Consider the following 14,326-nt stretch of genomic DNA (forward strand, 5'->3'; position numbering starts at 1 on the left):
AGACTGGCTGGGAATCCCTGGTACCGCTAACGTGCTTTTTGTTTTTATCAAAGCTTACCCTTACGATTTTTTTCCGCTTGAAAAGACCCGCACTGGTGCTAACTATCTGTCAACGGTCACTCTAAGCTGAATGTGCCTGCCCTCTTCAGATCGCAAATGCAAAGCAGCTTGAGGCTGGGCAAGTACCAGCATGGGAGACTGGCTGGGAATCCCTGGTACCGTTGACGTGCTTTTTGTTTTTATCAAAGCTTACCCTTACGATTTTTTTCCGCTTGAAAAGACCCGCACTGGTGCTAACTATCTGTCAACGGTCACTCTAAGCTGAATGTGCCTTCCCTCGTCAGATCGCAAATGCAAAGCAGCTTGAGGCTGGGCAAGTACCAGCATGGGAGACTGGCTGGGAATCCCTGGAACCGTTAACGTGCTTTTTGTTTTTATCAAAGCTTACCCTTACGATTTTTTTCCGCTTGAAAAGACCCGCACTGGTGCTAACTATCTGTCAACGGTCACTCTAAGCTGAATGTGCCTGCCCTCGTCAGATCGCAAATGCAAAGCAGCTTGAGGCTGGGCAAGTACCAGCATGGGAGACTGGCTGGGAATCCCTGGTACCGTTAACGTGCTTTTTGTTTTTATCAAAGCTTACCCTTACGATTTTTTGCCGCTTGAAAAGACCCAAATTTGTGCTACAGACCTATCTGTCAATTACTTCTTTATGATGAATGGGCCTGCCCTCGTCAGATCGCAAATGCTGAGCTACTTGAGGCTGGGCAAGTACCAGCATGGGAGACTGGCTGGGAATTCCTGGTACCGTTGACATGCTTTTTAGTTTTCATCAAAGCTTTGTATTACGATTCTCTTCCTCTTGAAAAAACTTGCGGAGTTGCTAACAATCCATCAATGGCCGCACTAAGCTCAATGTTCCTGCCTTCGTCAGATCACAAATGCAAAGTAGCTGGAGGCTGGGCAAGTATCAGCTTGGTAGACTGTCAGGGAATCCCTGGCACGGTTCCCACATTGTTTTGTTTTTATCAAAGCTTACACTTACGATTTTTTCCGCTTGAAAAGACCCGCACAGGTGCTAACTGTCTGTTAATGGCCACTCTAAGCTGAATGTGCCTGCCCTCGTCAGATCGCAAATGCAAAGCAGCTTGAGGCTGGGCAAGTACCAGCATGGGAGACTGGCTGGGAATCCCTGGTGCCATTGACGTTTCTTTTTTTTTCATCAAAGCTTACCCTTACGATTCTATTCCTCTTGAAAAGGCCCGCAGAGTTGCTCACTATCTGTCAATGGCCACTCTAAGCTGAATGTGCCTGCTCTCGTCAGATCGCAAATGCTAAGCAGCTTGAGGCTGGGCAAGTACCAGCATGGGAGACTGGCTGGGAATCCCTGGTACCGTTGACGTGCTTTTTGTTTTTATCAAAGCTTACCCTTACGATTTTTTTCCGCTTGAAAAGACCCGCACTGGTGCTAACTATCTGTCAACGGTCACTCTAAGCTGAATGTGCCTGCCCTCTTCAGATCGCAAATGCAAAGCAGCTTGAGGCTGGGCAAGTACCAGCATGGGAAACTGGCTGGGAATCCCTGGTACCGTTGACGTGCTTTTTGTTTTTATCAAAGCTTACCCTTACGATTTTTTTCCGCTTGAAAAGACCCGCACTGGTGCTAACTATCTGTCAACGGTCACTCTAAGCTGAATGTGCCTGCCCTCGTCAGATCGCAATTGCAAAGCAGCTTGAGGCTGGGCAAGTACCAGCATGGGAGACTGGCTGGGAATCCCTGGTACCGTTGACGTGCTTTTTGTTTTTATCAAAGCTTACCCTTACGATTTTTTTCCGCTTGAAAAGACCCGCACTGGTGCTAACGATCTGTCAACGGTCACTCTAAGCTGAAGACCCAAATTTGTGCTACAGACCTATCTGTCAATTACTTCTTTATGCTGAATGGGCCTGCCCTCGTCAGATCGCAAATGCTGAGCTACTTGAGGCTGGGCAAGTACCAGCATGGGAGACTGGCTGGGAATTCCTGGTACCGTTGACATGCTTTTTAGTTTTCATCAAAGCTTTGTATTACGATTCTCTTCCTCTTGAAAAAACTTGCGGAGTTGCTAACAATCCATCAATGGCCGCACTAAGCTCAATGTTCCTGCCTTCGTCAGATCACAAATGCAAAGTAGCTTGAGGCTGGGCAAGTATCAGCTTGGTAGACTGGCAGGGAATACCTGGCACGGTTCCCACATTGTTTTGTTTTTATCAAAGCTTACACTTACGATTTTTTCCGCTTGAAAAGACCCGCACAGGTGCTAACTGTCTGTCAATGGCCACTCTAAGCTGAATGTGCCTGCCCTCGTCAGATCGCAAATGCAAAGCAGCTTGAGGCTGGGCAAGTACCAGCATGGGAGACTGGCTGGGAATCCCTGGTGCCATTGACGTTTCTTTTTTTTTCATCAAAGCTTACCCTTACGATTCTATTCCTCTTGAAAAGGCCCGCAGAGTTGCTCACTATCTGTCAATGGCCACTCTAAGCTGAATGTGCCTGCTCTCGTCAGATCGCAAATGCTAAGCAGCTTGAGGCTGGGCAAGTACCAGCATGGGAGACTGGCTGGGAATCCCTGGTACCGTTGACGTGCTTTTTGTTTTTATCAAAGCTTACCCTTACGATTTTTTTCCGCTTGAAAAGACCCGCACTGGTGCTAACTATCTGTCAACGGTCACTCTAAGCTGAATGTGCCTGCCCTCTTCAGATCGCAAATGCTTAGCAGCTTGAGGCTGGGCAAGTACCAGCATGGGAGACTGGCTGGGAATCCCTGGTACCGTTGACGTGCTTTTTGTTTTTATTAAAGCTTACCCTTACGATTTTTTTCCGCTTGAAAAGACCCGCAGTGGTGCTAACTATCTGTCAACGGTCACTCTAAGCTGAATGTGCCTGCCCTCGTCAGATCGCAAATGCAAAGCAGCTTGAGGCTGGGCAAGTACCAGCATGGGAGACTGGCTGGGAATCCCTGGTACCGTTGACGTGCTTTTTGTTTTTATCAAAGCTTACCCTTACGATTTTTTTCCGCTTGAAAAGACCCGCACTGGTGCTAACTATCTGTCAACGGTCACTCTAAGCTGAATGTGCCTGCCCTCGTCAGATCGCAAATGCAAAGCAGCTTGAGGCTGGGCAAGTACCAGCATGGGAGACTGGCTGGGAATCCCTGGTACCGTTGACGTGCTTTTTGTTTTTATCAAAGCTTACCCTTACGATTTTTTTCCGCTTGAAAAGACCCGCACTGGTGCTAACTATCTGTCAACGGTCACTCTAAGCTGAATGTGCCTGCCATCGTCAGATCGCAAATGCAAAGCAGCTTGAGGCTGGGCAAGTACCAGCATGGGAGACTGGCTGGGAATCCCTGGTACCGTTAACGTGCTTTTTGTTTTTATCAAAGCTTACCCTTACGATTTTTTGCCGCTTGAAAAGACCCAAATTTGTGCTACAGACCTATCTGTCAATTACTTCTTTATGCTGAATGGGCCTGCCCTCGTCAGATCGCAAATGCTGAGCTACTTGAGGCTGGGCAAGTACCAGCATGGGAGACTGGCTGGGAATTCCTGGTACCGTTGACATGCTTTTTAGTTTTCATCAAAGCTTTGTATTACGATTCTCTTCCTCTTGAAAAAACTTGCGGAGTTGCTAACAATCCATCAATGGCCGCACTAAGCTCAATGTTCCTGCCTTCGTCAGATCACAAATGCAAAGTAGCTTGAGGCTGGGCAAGTATCAGCTTGGTAGACTGGCAGGGAATCCCTGGCACGGTTCCCACATTGTTTTGTTTTTATCAAAGCTTACACTTACGATTTTTTCCGCTTGAAAAGACCCGCACAGGTGCTAACTGTCTGTTAATGGCCACTCTAAGCTGAATGTGCCTGCCCTCGTCAGATCGCAAATGCAAAGCAGCTTGAGGCTGGGCAAGTACCAGCATGGGAGACTGGCTGGGAATCCCTGGTGCCATTGACGTTTCTTTTTTTTTCATCAAAGCTTACCCTTACGATTCTATTCCTCTTGAAAAGGCCCGCAGAGTTGCTCACTATCTGTCAATGGCCACTCTAAGCTGAATGTGCCTGCTCTCGTCAGATTGCAAATGCTAAGCAGCTTGAGGCTGGGCAAGTACCAGCATGGGAGACTGGCTGGGAATCCCTGGTACCGTTGACGTGCTTTTTGTTTTTATCAAAGCTTACCCTTACGATTTTTTTCCGCTTGAAAAGACCCGCACTGGTGCTAACTATCTGTCAACGGTCACTCTAAGCTGAATGTGCCTGCCCTCTTCAGATCGCAAATGCAAAGCAGCTTGAGGCTGGGCAAGTACCAGCATGGGAGACTGGCTGGGAATCCCTGGTACCGTTGACGTGCTTTTTGTTTTTATCAAAGCTTACCCTTACGATTTTTTTCCGCTTGAAAAGACCCGCACTGGTGCTAACTATCTGTCAACGGTCACTCTAAGCTGAATGTGCCTGCCCTCTTCAGATCGCAAATGCTTAGCAGCTTGAGGCTGGGCAAGTACCAGCATGGGAGACTGGCTGGGAATCCCTGGTACCGCTGACGTGCTTTTTGTTTTTATCAAAGCTTACCCTTACGATTTTTTTCCGCTTGAAAAGACCCGCACTGGTGCTAACGATCTGTCAACGGTCACTCTAAGCTGAATGTGCCTGCCCTCGTCAGATCGCAAATGCAAAGCAGCTTGAGGCTGGGCAAGTACCAGCATGGGAGACTGGCTGGGAATCCCTGGTACCGTTGACGTGCTTTTTGTTTTAATCAAAGCTTACCCTTACGATTTTTTTCCGCTTGAAAAGACCCGCACTGGTGCTAACTATCTGTCAACGGTCACTCTAAGCTGAATGTGCCTGCCCTCGTCAGATCGCAAATGCAAAGCAGCTTGAGGCTGGGCAAGTACCAGCATGGGAGACTGGCTGGGAATCCCTGGTACCGTTGACGTGCTTTTTGTTTTTATCAAAGCTTACCCTTACGATTTTTTTCCGCTTGAAAAGACCCGCACTGGTGCTAACTATCTGTCAACGGTCACTCTAAGCTGAATGTGCCTGCCCTCGTCAGATCGCAAATGCAAAGCAGCTTGAGGCTGGGCAAGTACCAGCATGGGAGACTGGCTGGGAATCCCTGGTACCGTTAACGTGCTTTTTGTTTTTATCAAAGCTTACCCTTACGATTTTTTGCCGCTTGAAAAGACCCAAATTTGTGCTACAGACCTATCTGTCAATTACTTCTTTATTCTGAATGGGCCTGCCCTCGTCAAATCGCAAATGCTGAGCTACTTGAGGCTGGGCAAGTACCAGCATGGGAGACTGGCTGGGAATTCCTGGTACCGTTGACATGCTTTTTAGTTTTCATCAAAGCTTTGTATTACGATTCTCTTCCTCTTGAAAAAACTTGCGGAGTTGCTAACAATCCATCAATGGCCGCACTAAGCTCAATGTTCCTGCCTTCGTCAGATCACAAATGCAAAGTAGCTTGAGGCTGGGCAAGTATCAGCTTGGTAGACTGGCAGGGAATCCCTGGCACGGTTCCCACATTGTTTTGTTTTTATCAAAGCTTACACTTACGATTTTTTCCGCTTGAAAAGACCCGCACAGGTGCTAACTGTCTGTCAATGGCCACTCTAAGCTGAATGTGCCTGCCCTCGTCAGATCGCAAATTTAAAGCAGCTTGAGGCTGGGCAAGTACCAGCATGGGAGACTGGCTGGGAATCCCTGGTGCCATTGACGTTTCTTTTTTTTTCATCAAAGCTTACCCTTACGATTCTATTCCTCTTGAAAAGGCCCGCAGAGTTGCTCACTATCTGTCAATGGCCACTCTAAGCTGAATGTGCCTGCTCTCGTCAGATCGCAAATGCTAAGCAGCTTGAGGCTGGGCAAGTACCAGCATGGGAGACTGGCTGGGAATCCCTGGTACCGTTGACGTGCTTTTTGTTTTTATCAAAGCTTACCCTTACGATTTTTTTCCGCTTGAAAAGACCCGCACTGGTGCTAACTATCTGTCAACGGTCACTCTAAGCTGAATGTGCCTGCCCTCGTCAGATCGCAAATGCAAAGCAGCTTGAGGCTGGGCAAGTACCAGCATGGGAGACTGGCTGGGAATCCCTGGTACCGTTGACGTGCTTTTTGTTTTTATCAAAGCTTACCCTTACGATTTTTTTCCGCTTGAAAAGACCCGCACTGGTGCTAACTATCTGTCAACGGTCACTCTAAGCTGAATGTGCCTGCCCTCGTCAGATCGCAAATGCAAAGCAGCTTGAGGCTGGGCAAGTACCAGCATGGGAGACTGGCTGGGAATTCCTGGTACCGTTGACATGCTTTTTAGTTTTCATCAAAGCTTTGTATTACGATTCTCTTCCTCTTGAAAAAACTTGCGGAGTTGCTAACAATCCATCAATGGCCGCACTAAGCTCAATGTTCCTGCCTTCGTCAGATCACAAATGCAAAGTAGCTTGAGGCTGGGCAAGTATCAGCTTGGTAGACTGGCAGGGAATCCCTGGCACGGTTCCCACATTGTTTTGTTTTTATCAAAGCTTACACTTACGATTTTTTCCGCTTGAAAAGACCCGCACAGGTGCTAACTGTCTGTCAATGGCCACTCTAAGCTGAATGTGCCTGCCCTCGTCAGATCGCAAATGCAAAGCAGCTTGAGGCTGGGCAAGTACCAGCATGGGAGACTGGCTGGGAATCCCTGGTGCCATTGACGTTTCTTTTTTTTTCATCAAAGCTTACCCTTACGATTCTATTCCTCTTGAAAAGGCCCGCAGAGTTGCTCACTATCTGTCAATGGCCACTCTAAGCTGAATGTGCCTGCTCTCGTCAGATCGCAAATGCTAAGCAGCTTGAGGCTGGGCAAGTACCAGCATGGGACACTGGCTGGGAATCCCTGGTACCGCTGACGTGCTTTTTGTTTTTATCAAAGCTTACCCTTACGATTTTTTTCCGCTTGAAAAGACCCGCACTGGTGCTAACTATCTGTCAACGGTCACTCTAAGCTGAATGTGCCTGCCCTCGTCAGATCGCAAATGCAAAGCAGCTTGAGGCTGGGCAAGTACCAGCATGGGAGACTGGCTGGGAATCCCTGGTACCGTTGACGTGCTTTTTGTTTTTATCAAAGCTTACCCTTACGATTTTTTTCCGCTTGAAAAGACCCGCACTGGTGCTAACTATCTGTCAACGGTCACTCTAAGCTGAATGTGCCTGCCCTCGTCAGATCGCAATTGCAAAGCAGCTTGAGGCTGGGCAAGTACCAGCATGGGAGACTGGCTGGGAATCCCTGGTACCGTTGACGTGCTTTTTGTTTTTATCAAAGCTTACCCTTACGATTTTTTTCCGCTTGAAAAGACCCGCACTGGTGCTAACGATCTGTCAACGGTCACTCTAAGCTGAAGACCCAAATTTGTGCTACAGACCTATCTGTCAATTACTTCTTTATGCTGAATGGGCCTGTCCTCGTCAGATCGCAAATGCTGAGCTACTTGAGGCTGGGCAAGTACCAGCATGGGAGACTGGCTGGGAATTCCTGGTACCGTTGACATGCTTTTTAGTTTTCATCAAAGCTTTGTATTACGATTCTCTTCCTCTTGAAAAAACTTGCGGAGTTGCTAACAATCCATCAATGGCCGCACTAAGCTCAATGTTCCTGCCTTCGTCAGATCACAAATGCAAAGTAGCTTGAGGCTGGGCAAGTATCAGCTTGGTAGACTGGCAGGGAATCCCTGGCACGGTTCCCACATTGTTTTGTTTTTATCAAAGCTTACACTTACGATTTTTTCCGCTTGAAAAGACCCGCACAGGTGCTAACTGTCTGTCAATGGCCACTCTAAGCTGAATGTGCCTGCCCTCGTCAGATCGCAAATGCAAAGCAGCTTGAGGCTGGGCAAGTACCAGCATGGGAGACTGGCTGGGAATCCCTGGTGCCATTGACGTTTCTTTTTTTTTCATCAAAGCTTACCCTTACGATTCTATTCCTCTTGAAAAGGCCCACAGAGTTGCTCACTATCTGTCAATGGCCACTCTAAGCTGAATGTGCCTGCTCTCGTCAGATCGCAAATGCTAAGCAGCTTGAGGCTGGGCAAGTACCAGCATGGGAGACTGGCTGGGAATCCCTGGTACCGTTGACGTGCTTTTTGTTTTTATCAAAGCTTACCCTTACGATTTTTTTCCGCTTGAAAAGACCCGCACTGGTGTTAACTATCTGTCAACGGTCACTCTAAGCTGAATGTGCCTGCCCTCTTCAGATCGCAAATGCTTAGCAGCTTGAGGCTGGGCAAGTACCAGCATGGGAGACTGGCTGGGAATCCCTGGTACCGCTGACGTGCTTTTTGTTTTTATCAAAGCTTACACTTACGATTTTTTTCCGCTTGAAAAGACCCGCACTGGTGCTAACGATCTGTCAACGGTCACTCTAAGCTGAATGTGCCTGCCCTCGTCAGATCGCAAATGCAAAGCAGCTTGAGGCTGGGCAAGTACCAGCATGGGAGACTGGCTGGGAATCCCTGGTACCGTTGACGTGCTTTTTGTTTTTATCAAAGCTTACCCTTACGATTTTTTTCCGCTTGAAAAGACCCGCACTGGTGCTAACTATCTGTCAACGGTCACTCTAAGCTGAATGTGCCTGCCCTCGTCAGATCGCAAATGCAAAGCAGCTTGAGGCTGGGCAAGTACCAGCATGGGAGACTGGCTGGGAATCCCTGGTACCGTTGACGTGCTTTTTGTTTTTATCAAAGCTTACCCTTACGATTTTTTTCCGCTTGAAAAGACCCGCACTGGTGCGAACTATCTGTCAACGGTCACTCTAAGCTGAATGTGCCTGCCCTCGTCAGATCGCAAATGCAAAGCAGCTTGAGGCTGGGCAAGTACCAGCATGGGAGACTGGCTGGGAATCCCTGGTACCGTTAACGTGCTTTTTGTTTTTATCAAAGCTTACCCTTACGATTTTTTGCCGCTTGAAAAGACCCAAATTTGTGCTACAGACCTATCTATCAATTACTTCTTTATTCTGAATGGGCCTGCCCTCGTCAGATCGCAAATGCTGAGCTACTTGAGGCTGGGCAAGTACCAGCATGGGAGACTGGCTGGGAATTCCTGGTACCGTTGACATGCTTTTTAGTTTTCATCAAAGCTTTGTATTACGATTCTCTTCCTCTTGAAAAAACTTGCGGAGTTGCTAACAATCCATCAATGGCCGCACTAAGCTCAATGTTCCTGCCTTCGTCAGATCACAAATGCAAAGTAGCTTGAGGCTGGGCAAGTATCAGCTTGGTAGACTGGCAGGGAATCCCTGGCACGGTTCCCACATTGTTTTGTTTTTATCAAAGCTTACACTTACGATTTTTTCCGCTTGAAAAGACCCGCACAGGTGCTAACTGTCTGTCAATGGCCACTCTAAGCTGAATGTGCCTCCCCTCGTCAGATCGCAAATGCAAAGCAGCTTGAGGCTGGGCAAGTACCAGCATGGGAGACTGGCTGGGAATCCCTGGTGCCATTGACGTTTCTTTTTTTTTCATCAAAGCTTACCCTTACGATTCTATTCCTCTTGAAAAGGCCCGCAGAGTTGCTCACTATCTGTCAATGGCCACTCTAAGCTGAATGTGCCTGCTCTCGTCAGATCGCAAATGCTAAGCAGCTTGAGGCTGGGCAAGTACCAGCATGGGAGACTGGCTGGGAATCCCTGGTACCGCTAACGTGCTTTTTGTTTTTATCAAAGCTTACCCTTACGATTTTTTTCCGCTTGAAAAGACCCGCACTGGTGCTAACGATCTGTCAATGGTCACTCTAAGCTGAATGTGCCTGCCCTCGTCAGATCGCAAATGCAAAGCAGCTTGAGGCTGGGCAAGTACCAGCATGGGAGACTGGCTGGGAATCCCTGGTACCGTTGACGTGCTTCTTGTTTTTATCAAAGCTTACCCTTACGATTTTTTTCCGCTTGAAAAGACCCGCACTGGTGCTAACTATCTGTCAACGGTCACTCTAAGCTGAATGTGCCTGCCCTCGTCAGATCGCAATTGCAAAGCAGCTTGAGGCTGGGCAAGTACCAGCATGGGAGACTGGCTGGGAATCCCTGGTACCGTTGACGTGCTTTTTGTTTTTATCAAAGCTTACCCTTACGATTTTTTTCCGCTTGAAAAGACCCGCACTGGTGCTAACTATCTGTCAACGGTCACTCTAAGCTGAATGTGCCTGCCCTCGTCAGATCGCAAATGCAAAGCAGCTTGAGGCTGGGCAAGTACCAGCATGGGAGACTGGCTGGGAATCCCTGGTACCGTTGACGTGCTTTTTGTTTTTATCAAAGCTTACCCTTACGATTTTTTTCCGCTTGAAAAGACCCGCACTGGTGCTAACTATCTGTCAACGGTCACTCTAAGCTGAATGTGCCTGCCCTCGTCAGATCGCAAATGCAAAGCAGCTTGAGGCTGGGCAAGTACCAGCATGGGAGACTGGCTGGGAATCCCTGGTACCGTTGACATGCTTTTTAGTTTTCATCAAAGCTTTGTATTACGATTCTCTTCCTCTTGAAAAAACTTGCGGAGTTGCTAACAATCCATCAATGGCCGCACTAAGCTCAATGTTCCTGCCTTCGTCAGATCACAAATGCAAAGTAGCTTGAGGCTGGGCAAGTATCAGCTTGGTAGACTGGCAGGGAATCCCTGGCACGGTTCCCACATTGTTTTGTTTTTATCAAAGCTTACACTTACGATTTTTTCCGCTTGAAAAGACCCGCACAGGTGCTAACTGTCTGTCAATGGCCACTCTAAGCTGAATGTGCCTGCCCTCGTCAGATCGCAAATGCAAAGCAGCTTGAGGCTGGGCAAGTACCAGCATGGGAGACTGGCTGGGAATCCCTGGTGCCATTGACGTTTCTTTTTTTTTCATCAAAGCTTACCCTTACGATTCTATTCCTCTTGAAAAGGCCCGCAGAGTTGCTCACTATCTGTCAATGGCCACTCTAAGCTGAATGTGCCTGCTCTCGTCAGATCGCAAATGCTAAGCAGCTTGAGGCTGGGCAAGTACCGGCATGGGAGACTGTCTGGGAATCCCTGGTACCGTTGACGTGCTTTTTGTTTTTATCAAAGCTTACCCTTACGATTTTTTTCCGCTTGAAAAGACCCGCACTGGTGCTAATTATCTGTCAACGGTCACTCTAAGCTGAATGTGCCTGCCCTCTTCAGATCGCAAATGCAAAGCAGCTTGAGGCTGGGCAAGTACCAGCATGGGAGACTGGCTGGGAATCCCTGGTACCGTTGACGTGCTTTTTGTTTTTATCAAAGCTTACCCTTACGATTTTTTTCCGCTTGAAAAGACCCGCACTGGTGCTAACTATCTGTCAACGGTCACTCTAAGCTGAATGTTCCTGCCCTCGTCAGATCGCAAATGCAAAGCAGCTTGAGGCTGGGCAAGTACCAGCATGGGAGACTGGCTGGGAATCCCTGGTACCGTTGACGTGCTTTTTGTTTTTATCAAAGCTTACCCTTACGATTTTTTTCCGCTTGAAAAGACCCGCACTGGTGCTAACTATCTGTCAACGGTCACTCTAAGCTGAATGTGCCTGCCCTCGTCAGATCGCAAATGCAAAGCAGCTTGAGGCTGGGCAAGTACCAGCATGGGAGACTGGCTGGGAATCCCTGGTACCGTTGACATGCTTTTTAGTTTTCATCAAAGCTTTGTATTACGATTCTCTTCCTCTTGAAAAAACTTGCGGAGTTGCTAACAATCCATCAATGGCCGCACTAAGCTCAATGTTCCTGCCTTCGTCAGATCACAAATGCAAAGTAGCTTGAGGCTGGGCAAGTATCAGCTTGGTAGACTGGCAGGGAATCCCTGGCACGGTTCCCACATTGTTTTGTTTTTATCAAAGCTTACACTTACGATTTTTTCCGCTTGAAAAGACCCGCACAGGTGCTAACTGTCTGTCAATGGCCACTCTAAGCTGAATGTGCCTCCCCTCGTCAGATCGCAAATGCAAAGCAGCTTGAGGCTGGGCAAGTACCAGCATGGGAGACTGGCTGGGAATCCCTGGTGCCATTGACGTTTCTTTTTTTTTCATCAAAGCTTACCCTTACGATTCTATTCCTCTTGAAAAGGCCCGCAGAGTTGCTCACTATCTGTCAATGGCCACTCTAAGCTGAATGTGCCTGCTCTCGTCAGATCGCAAATGCTAAGCAGCTTGAGGCTGGGCAAGTACCAGCATGGGAGACTGGCTGGGAATCCCTGGTACCGCTAACGTGCTTTTTGTTTTTATCAAAGCTTACCCTTACGATTTTTTTCCGCTTGAAAAGACCCGCACTGGTGCTAACGATCTGTCAATGGTCACTCTAAGCTGAATGTGCCTGCCCTCGTCAGATCGCAAATGCAAAGCAGCTTGAGGCTGGGCAAGTACCAGCATGGGAGACTGGCTGGGAATCCCTGGTACCGTTGACGTGCTTCTTGTTTTTATCAAAGCTTACCCTTACGATTTTTTTCCGCTTGAAAAGACCCGCACTGGTGCTAACTATCTGTCAACGGTCACTCTAAGCTGAATGTGCCTGCCCTCGTCAGATCGCAATTGCAAAGCAGCTTGAGGCTGGGCAAGTACCAGCATGGGAGACTGGCTGGGAATCCCTGGTACCGTTGACGTGCTTTTTGTTTTTATCAAAGCTTACCCTTACGATTTTTTTCCGCTTGAAAAGACCCGCACTGGTGCTAACTATCTGTCAACGGTCACTCTAAGCTGAATGTGCCTGCCCTCGTCAGATCGCAAATGCAAAGCAGCTTGAGGCTGGGCAAGTACCAGCATGGGAGACTGGCTGGGAATCCCTGGTACCGTTGACGTGCTTTTTGTTTTTATCAAAGCTTACCCTTACGATTTTTTTCCGCTTGAAAAGACCCGCACTGGTGCTAACTATCTGTCAACGGTCACTCTAAGCTGAATGTGCCTGCCCTCGTCAGATCGCAAATGCAAAGCAGCTTGAGGCTGGGCAAGTACCAGCATGGGAGACTGGCTGGGAATCCCTGGTACCGTTGACATGCTTTTTAGTTTTCATCAAAGCTTTGTATTACGATTCTCTTCCTCTTGAAAAAACTTGCGGAGTTGCTAACAATCCATCAATGGCCGCACTAAGCTCAATGTTCCTGCCTTCGTCAGATCACAAATGCAAAGTAGCTTGAGGCTGGGCAAGTATCAGCTTGGTAGACTGGCAGGGAATCCCTGGCACGGTTCCCACATTGTTTTGTTTTTATCAAAGCTTACACTTACGATTTTTTCCGCTTGAAAAGACCCGCACAGGTGCTAACTGTCTGTCAATGGCCACTCTAAGCTGAATGTGCCTGCCCTCGTCAGATCGCAAATGCAAAGCAGCTTGAGGCTGGGCAAGTACCAGCATGGGAGACTGGCTGGGAATCCCTGGTGCCATTGACGTTTCTTTTTTTTTCATCAAAGCTTACCCTTACGATTCTATTCCTCTTGAAAAGGCCCGCAGAGTTGCTCACTATCTGTCAATGGCCACTCTAAGCTGAATGTGCCTGCTCTCGTCAGATCGCAAATGCTAAGCAGCTTGAGGCTGGGCAAGTACCAGCATGGGAGACTGGCTGGGAATCCCTGGTACCGCTGACGTGCTTTTTGTTTTTATCAAAGCTTACCCTTACGATTTTTTTCCGCTTGAAAAGACCCGCACTGGTGCTAACTATCTGTCAACGGTCACTCTAAGCTGAATGTGCCTGCCCTCGTCAGATCGCAAATGCAAAGCAGCTTGAGGCTGGGCAAGTACCAGCATGGGAGACTGGCTGGGAATCCCTGGTACCGTTGACGTGCTTTTTGTTTTTATCAAAGCTTACCCTTACGATTTTTTTCCGCTTGAAAAGACCCGCACTGGTGCTAACTATCTGTCAACGGTCACTCTAAGCTGAATGTGCCTGCCCTCGTCAGATCGCAATTGCAAAGCAGCTTGAGGCTGGGCAAGTACCAGCATGGGAGACTGGCTGGGAATCCCTGGTACCGTTGACGTGCTTTTTGTTTTTATCAAAGCTTACCCTTACGATTTTTTTCCGCTTGAAAAGACCCGCACTGGTGCTAACGATCTGTCAACGGTCACTCTAAGCTGAAGACCCAAATTTGTGCTACAGACCTATCTGTCAATTACTTCTTTATGCTGAATGGGCCTGTCCTCGTCAGATCGCAAATGCTGAGCTACTTGAGGCTGGGCAAGTACCAGCATGGGAGACTGGCTGGGAATTCCTGGTACCGTTGACATGCTTTTTAGTTTTCATCAAAGCTTTGTATTACGATTCTCTTCCTCTTGAAAAAACTTGCGGAGTTGCTAACAAT

General features: G+C 48.0%; 38 pseudogenes; all 38 read left to right on the plus strand.

Annotated features, from left to right (window-relative positions):
- The first annotated feature begins 108 nt into the window (after positions 1-108).
- LOC138659469 (5S ribosomal RNA) lies at positions 109-227 on the plus strand (annotated as a pseudogene).
- A 1,056-nt stretch (positions 228-1,283) lies between these two features.
- On the plus strand, positions 1,284-1,402 carry LOC138659279 (5S ribosomal RNA; annotated as a pseudogene).
- Positions 1,403-1,673: 271 nt separating this feature from the next.
- On the plus strand, positions 1,674-1,792 carry LOC138659610 (5S ribosomal RNA; annotated as a pseudogene).
- A 518-nt stretch (positions 1,793-2,310) lies between these two features.
- LOC138658974 (5S ribosomal RNA) lies at positions 2,311-2,429 on the plus strand (annotated as a pseudogene).
- A 76-nt stretch (positions 2,430-2,505) lies between these two features.
- LOC138659292 (5S ribosomal RNA) lies at positions 2,506-2,624 on the plus strand (annotated as a pseudogene).
- A 271-nt stretch (positions 2,625-2,895) lies between these two features.
- Positions 2,896-3,014, plus strand: LOC138658614 (5S ribosomal RNA; annotated as a pseudogene).
- Positions 3,015-3,090: 76 nt separating this feature from the next.
- Positions 3,091-3,209, plus strand: LOC138658615 (5S ribosomal RNA; annotated as a pseudogene).
- An 861-nt stretch (positions 3,210-4,070) lies between these two features.
- LOC138658755 (5S ribosomal RNA) lies at positions 4,071-4,189 on the plus strand (annotated as a pseudogene).
- A 76-nt stretch (positions 4,190-4,265) lies between these two features.
- On the plus strand, positions 4,266-4,384 carry LOC138659470 (5S ribosomal RNA; annotated as a pseudogene).
- A 271-nt stretch (positions 4,385-4,655) lies between these two features.
- LOC138658616 (5S ribosomal RNA) lies at positions 4,656-4,774 on the plus strand (annotated as a pseudogene).
- Positions 4,775-4,850: 76 nt separating this feature from the next.
- LOC138658617 (5S ribosomal RNA) lies at positions 4,851-4,969 on the plus strand (annotated as a pseudogene).
- Positions 4,970-5,830: 861 nt separating this feature from the next.
- On the plus strand, positions 5,831-5,949 carry LOC138659304 (5S ribosomal RNA; annotated as a pseudogene).
- A 76-nt stretch (positions 5,950-6,025) lies between these two features.
- On the plus strand, positions 6,026-6,144 carry LOC138658619 (5S ribosomal RNA; annotated as a pseudogene).
- Positions 6,145-6,220: 76 nt separating this feature from the next.
- On the plus strand, positions 6,221-6,339 carry LOC138659714 (5S ribosomal RNA; annotated as a pseudogene).
- A 272-nt stretch (positions 6,340-6,611) lies between these two features.
- LOC138658975 (5S ribosomal RNA) lies at positions 6,612-6,730 on the plus strand (annotated as a pseudogene).
- A 271-nt stretch (positions 6,731-7,001) lies between these two features.
- Positions 7,002-7,120, plus strand: LOC138658620 (5S ribosomal RNA; annotated as a pseudogene).
- Positions 7,121-7,196: 76 nt separating this feature from the next.
- On the plus strand, positions 7,197-7,315 carry LOC138659611 (5S ribosomal RNA; annotated as a pseudogene).
- A 518-nt stretch (positions 7,316-7,833) lies between these two features.
- Positions 7,834-7,952, plus strand: LOC138658976 (5S ribosomal RNA; annotated as a pseudogene).
- A 76-nt stretch (positions 7,953-8,028) lies between these two features.
- Positions 8,029-8,147, plus strand: LOC138659316 (5S ribosomal RNA; annotated as a pseudogene).
- A 271-nt stretch (positions 8,148-8,418) lies between these two features.
- LOC138658621 (5S ribosomal RNA) lies at positions 8,419-8,537 on the plus strand (annotated as a pseudogene).
- A 76-nt stretch (positions 8,538-8,613) lies between these two features.
- On the plus strand, positions 8,614-8,732 carry LOC138658622 (5S ribosomal RNA; annotated as a pseudogene).
- Positions 8,733-9,788: 1,056 nt separating this feature from the next.
- On the plus strand, positions 9,789-9,907 carry LOC138659358 (5S ribosomal RNA; annotated as a pseudogene).
- A 76-nt stretch (positions 9,908-9,983) lies between these two features.
- LOC138659612 (5S ribosomal RNA) lies at positions 9,984-10,102 on the plus strand (annotated as a pseudogene).
- Positions 10,103-10,178: 76 nt separating this feature from the next.
- On the plus strand, positions 10,179-10,297 carry LOC138658623 (5S ribosomal RNA; annotated as a pseudogene).
- Positions 10,298-10,373: 76 nt separating this feature from the next.
- Positions 10,374-10,492, plus strand: LOC138659870 (5S ribosomal RNA; annotated as a pseudogene).
- Positions 10,493-10,764: 272 nt separating this feature from the next.
- Positions 10,765-10,883, plus strand: LOC138658977 (5S ribosomal RNA; annotated as a pseudogene).
- Positions 10,884-10,959: 76 nt separating this feature from the next.
- Positions 10,960-11,078, plus strand: LOC138659638 (5S ribosomal RNA; annotated as a pseudogene).
- A 76-nt stretch (positions 11,079-11,154) lies between these two features.
- LOC138659471 (5S ribosomal RNA) lies at positions 11,155-11,273 on the plus strand (annotated as a pseudogene).
- A 76-nt stretch (positions 11,274-11,349) lies between these two features.
- LOC138658713 (5S ribosomal RNA) lies at positions 11,350-11,468 on the plus strand (annotated as a pseudogene).
- A 76-nt stretch (positions 11,469-11,544) lies between these two features.
- LOC138659871 (5S ribosomal RNA) lies at positions 11,545-11,663 on the plus strand (annotated as a pseudogene).
- A 662-nt stretch (positions 11,664-12,325) lies between these two features.
- Positions 12,326-12,444, plus strand: LOC138659359 (5S ribosomal RNA; annotated as a pseudogene).
- Positions 12,445-12,520: 76 nt separating this feature from the next.
- On the plus strand, positions 12,521-12,639 carry LOC138659613 (5S ribosomal RNA; annotated as a pseudogene).
- Positions 12,640-12,715: 76 nt separating this feature from the next.
- Positions 12,716-12,834, plus strand: LOC138658624 (5S ribosomal RNA; annotated as a pseudogene).
- Positions 12,835-12,910: 76 nt separating this feature from the next.
- LOC138659872 (5S ribosomal RNA) lies at positions 12,911-13,029 on the plus strand (annotated as a pseudogene).
- A 272-nt stretch (positions 13,030-13,301) lies between these two features.
- Positions 13,302-13,420, plus strand: LOC138658979 (5S ribosomal RNA; annotated as a pseudogene).
- A 76-nt stretch (positions 13,421-13,496) lies between these two features.
- LOC138659148 (5S ribosomal RNA) lies at positions 13,497-13,615 on the plus strand (annotated as a pseudogene).
- A 76-nt stretch (positions 13,616-13,691) lies between these two features.
- LOC138658626 (5S ribosomal RNA) lies at positions 13,692-13,810 on the plus strand (annotated as a pseudogene).
- Positions 13,811-13,886: 76 nt separating this feature from the next.
- On the plus strand, positions 13,887-14,005 carry LOC138659614 (5S ribosomal RNA; annotated as a pseudogene).
- Positions 14,006-14,326: the final 321 nt, after the last annotated feature.

This window comes from Ranitomeya imitator, chromosome 1 (genome assembly GCF_032444005.1).
Source record: "Ranitomeya imitator isolate aRanImi1 chromosome 1, aRanImi1.pri, whole genome shotgun sequence".
Lineage (NCBI taxonomy): Eukaryota > Metazoa > Chordata > Amphibia > Anura > Dendrobatidae > Ranitomeya > Ranitomeya imitator.